This window comes from Echinops telfairi, unplaced genomic scaffold (genome assembly GCF_000313985.2).
Source record: "Echinops telfairi isolate 266 unplaced genomic scaffold, ASM31398v2 ScPeMD7_7429;HRSCAF=8467, whole genome shotgun sequence".
In the NCBI taxonomy this organism is placed as follows: Eukaryota; Metazoa; Chordata; class Mammalia; order Afrosoricida; family Tenrecidae; genus Echinops; species Echinops telfairi.
Genome location: NW_022111329.1, coordinates 2,436,547 through 2,441,605, shown reverse-complemented (window position 1 = coordinate 2,441,605; position 5,059 = coordinate 2,436,547). Strand labels below are relative to the sequence as shown.

At 40.1% G+C, this 5,059-nt stretch overlaps 1 protein-coding gene across 2 annotated transcripts in view; it reads right to left on the bottom strand.

The window, feature by feature from the left end:
- Positions 1 to 5,059, bottom strand: part of NTRK2 (neurotrophic receptor tyrosine kinase 2) — a 514,715-nt gene that overhangs the window by 109,929 nt on the left and 399,727 nt on the right. The window lies entirely within an intron of this gene.

The following is a 5,059-nucleotide window of genomic DNA, read 5'->3' as shown; positions in this document are numbered from 1 at the left end:
GCATCTGATACGTAGCTCCGATACGTAGCGATGCAGACAGAAGCGTGTACAGTATGAGCCAATCAGTGGCAGTAATGACAGAGCATGCGCTGTTATGCAAAAACCGCGATAGAGTGAAGCCGCAGAAGTCGAAGCGTGAAGTGGCTAGGGTTCACTGTATTCTCTGAATAAGAAACCCCCTGAATACGTCAACCAAACACTCCAAAAGATAAAAACGAAATCACAGTCTAAACAATTATAGTAGGTGACTGCTCTGAAAAAGATAGATCACAGGGAAAGAAACTCAACAAAGAGGCTAGAAATCTAATCACAACAATTAAACAATTTGACCTGATAGATATTTACAGAGCTTTTCATCCAAATACAAATAAAATTCACATTCTTTTCAAGCCCACATGGCACATATTTGAAGATACACCATATGCTGGGGCATAAGGTGAATCTACAAAATTTTTTTTGTGCACATTGATATCATACAGATCTTTCTCTCTGACCCCTGTGCCATAAGTTGGAAATCAACAAAAGGAAGATGAAGAAAACAAGAGCAAACAATTGGAGGATGACTAACTCTCTATTGCAAAAGGAGTGCGTACTGGCACAGATCAGAGATGCAATTAGGAAATTTCTAGAGACCAACGAGAATGAGAACACGACATACCAAAATTTATGGGACACAGCAAAGGCAGTTATCATAGGAAGTTTCACAGAAATATATGCACACATGAAAAAGGATGAGAGACTTATGATTGATATGTTGGCACAAAATTTCTAACAACTAAAGCAGAGTCAACAGGACAATCCTACTGATAGCAAAAGAAAATGAATAATAAAAATCAGGGCTGAGATTCAGAGAGGGAAAATAAAACATTGGAAAAAATTAATGCTGCTAAATGTTGGTTCTTTGAAAGAATAAATAGAATCAACAGACTGCTGGCAAACCTAACTTTAAAAAGGAGGGAACAAATTTCAATAGCAAGGATGAGGGTTGAAAGAGAAGACATTACAACAGACCCTACTGAAATCAAAAGGATAATAACACAGTACTATGAAGGACTGAAGGACAGTACTCCAATGAATTCAACAACTTGGAAGACATGGACAAATTGTTGGAAAAACAATCCTCCCTAGACTATCCCAGATGGACGTCAAGAATCTCAACAGACCCAGAGCAATAGAATAAATAGACAAGGTTATCAAGGGATTACCAACAAAATATCCCCTGGACCAGATGGCTTCACAGGAGAATTCTACCAAGCATTCTGGGAAAACTGACACCAATGCTACACAAACTCTTTCGGAACATAGAAAAAGACGGCAAACTCCTTCTATGAAGCTAGTATAACTCTACTACTGAAACTGGGCAAGGATCCCACAAAAATTGAGAACTACAGACCAATATTCTTAATGAACATCGATGCAAAAATTCTTAACAAAATACTGGCCAATAGAATACAAAAATATATAAAACAAATAATTCACCATGACCTAGTGGGATTCATACCAGGGATGCAGGGATGGTTAAACATACAAAAGACCATTAATATCATTTGTCACATTGACACAAAAAACTAAGAACCACATGATAATATTGATAGATGCAGAAAAAGCATTAGACAACATCCAACACCAATTCCTCTTTATGATACTCAAGAAGTTAGCAATGGAAGGAAAATCCCTCAAGATAATACAAGGTATATATGAAAAACCAACATAGTAGTCAATGGAGAAAAGACAAATATAATCTCACTGAAAAGGGGGCCAGACAAGGATGCCTCTTGTCCCCACTCTTATTTAATATCATGCAGGAGGTTTTAGCTAACAGCATAAGGCAAAGAAAAGACATCAAAGGAATGAAGAGGTGAAACTATTGTTATTTGCAGATGATATGGTTTTATACATGGAAAATACCAAAAGCTCCACAAGGGGAGTACTGGAAGAAATAGGAGAATGGTAGAGTTGCAGGATACAAGATCAACAAACAGAAGTCTGTCAGACTACTATACATATCAGTTAAGACCACAGAAGAGGAGATCACAAAGGTGGTACCCTTCACAATAACCAGCACAAATTGAAATATCTAGGGATATACCTGACTAAAAGAACAAAATATTTATATGAGGAAAACTACAGAACACTATTACAAGAAATCAAGAATGACCTCAACAAATGGAAGAATATCCCATGCTCATGGATTGGAAGACTCAATATAGTAAAGATGTCAGTTCTGCCCAAGGAACTATCTAAGTTTAATGCAATCCCAATGCAATTATCCTCATCTTTCTTCAAATGGAAAAACTGATTACCAACTTCATATGGAGAGGGAAGAAACCCTGAATTAGCAGAGAACTCCTCAAGAAGAAGGACACAGTGGGAGGGCTTACTTTGCCTGACTTTAGCACACATGATACAGCCACAGTGGTCAAAACCGCATGATACTGGTATAATGACAGATACTCAGACCAATGGAAAAAAACTGAAAATCCAGAAATAAAATCATCAGCATACAGACAACTGATCTTTGATAAGGGCCCAAAAAATATCAAATGGGAAGTAGATGCCCTCTTCAACAAGTGGCGCTGGATAAAATGGATATCTACCTGCAGAAAAATAAGCAAGACCACTATCTCACTCCCTGCACAAGAATAAACTTAAGGTGGATGACAAATGTCGAGGTAAAATCCCAAATTATTAGGACCATCAATGAGGGAATTGAGAACTTTGGCACAGGGAATACACAAGCTATCAGAAATAGGGAAGGACACAAGTACAGATGAGTCACTAATTAACAAATGGGATATACTGAAGATAAAACACCTTTGTACATCAAAAGAATTCACTGAGAGTAATAAGAGAGCCCACGAACTGGGAAAACATCTTTAGCAATGACACATCAGACAAAGGCCGTATTACTAAAATCTACACTACTGTGCTAGCTTTCCAAAAGAAAAAACTAATTGTCCACTGAGGAGGGGGGCAAAGGACCTGAGCAGCAGTTTCACAAGGGCAGAAATCCAAATTGCGAATAAACATATGGGAAAATGTTCGCGATCATTAGCCATAAGAGAAATGCAAATGCAAATGACTATGAGATACTACCTAGCACCCTCAAAGATAGCCCAATTCAAAAAATCAGAAAGTAACAAGTGTTGGAGGAGCTGTGGTGAGATAGGAACTCTCATCCACTGCTGGTGGACCTGTAGGTATGTACAGCCAGTATGGAAATCGTTCTGGCGATATCTAAAACAGATGTAAACTGACCTACCATATGACCCAGCAATCCGCTACTAGGGATATACCCAGAAGAGGCAAGAAACAAATCAAGGACAGACGTCTGTGCTCCAATGGTCATCGCAGCACAGTTTACAATTGCAAGGAGTTGGAAACAACCCAAATTTCCATCAACAGAAGAATAGATTCAAAAACTGTGGTACATACACACAGTGGAGTACATCACAAAAAGCAGTGATAAACACAAGGCACTAACACACCCAAGGGGAGCGTATTGTTTATATCTCCACAGGGAAAGAGGGACCAGACTTCAACCTGGTGCTCCAAGATGTGAATGCAATATACCGCATGAAGCCAGGAACTAGTAGAGAGGTCTGAGCGGCCACCAGCCACAATCCCAACTATGTGGACAGCCCACATCTTCCCCAAGAAGAATTTACTTCAGAGGATAGCACTGAAGCTTCAGTTCAGGGAGAGGGTCATGTCTGATCACAGCACATGGGAGCAAATGAAGTGGGAGGAAGAGAGAGTGGAGAACATCCAGGCTGACCAAGCCTTGAGGATGATATCCCTGTTCAGAGTAGCCAATACACAGAGAGGACCATATGGCTGGCTCCACTACAAGACACTACATCCCTCACTGGCCCATAGCCTTACGGGGGACAACACTGGAGACAGTGTGGGAATTGTGCCCGATCTGACCCCATCACATGGAAGCAAAACACTAAGAGCTTGTAATAGAAGAGCAAGTGAAGCAGAGCAAGGAAGTCCTGAGGGAATACCAAAAATAGACTGACACCCCATCAGATTCAACAAGAAAACATTCCTAAAGGTCAAATAGACCTTGAAATATTTATAGGCTTTTTTCATTTTTTGTCATTGATTTTATTGTTGTTGTTGTTGTTTTCTTTTGTGGTTTGTTTTGCTCTGTCTTGTTTTTGTGCATATTATTATCTCTGCAGATATATATAGATAAGATACACTGGATAAACAAGCTGGAGGAGCAAACAACTGGACTGACAGTTTGCGGGGAGACATGGGAGATGCGGAGGTGGGGGAAAGGAAGTGGTGTTACCAAACCCAGGGACAAGGGAACAACAAGTGATCCAAAATCAGTGGCGAGGAGGATGCAAGAGGCCTGGTAGGGCTTGATCAAGAGCAATGTAACTGAGAGGAAATTACTGAAATTCAAATGAAGGCTGAGCATGATAGGGGAACAAGAGGAAATGAAAAGGAAATAGAGGAATGAACTAGGGGACAAATGACATTTATAGAGGTCTAAATACAGGCATGCACATAGTAAATCTTTTTATATATGATAATGGAGAAATAGATCTATGTGCATATGCTATAGGTTTAGTGTTAAGGTAGTAGATGGACATTGGGCCTCCACTCAAGTATTCCCTCAATGCAAGAACATTTTGTTCTGTTAAACAGGCATTCCATGACTGGCACCTTCCCAACACGATTTCTGAAGACAAATGGAAGCATAAGCAAATTGTGGTGAAGAAAGCTGATGGTGCCTGGCTATCAAAAGATATAGCATCTGGGGTCTTAAAGGCTTGAAGGAAAACAAGTGGCCATCTAGCAACGAAGTCCACATGGAAGAAACACACCAGTCTGTGTGATCACAAGGTCAATGGGATCGGGTATCAGGCATCAAAGAATGAAAAATCATATCATGTGAATGAGGGAGAGTGCAGTGTGGGAATCCAAAGTCCATCTGTAGGCAACTGGACATCCCCTTACAGAAGGGTTGCGGGGAGGAAATGAGCCAGACAGGGTACAGTGTAGCAACGATGAAACACAACTTTCCTCTAGTTCTTAAATG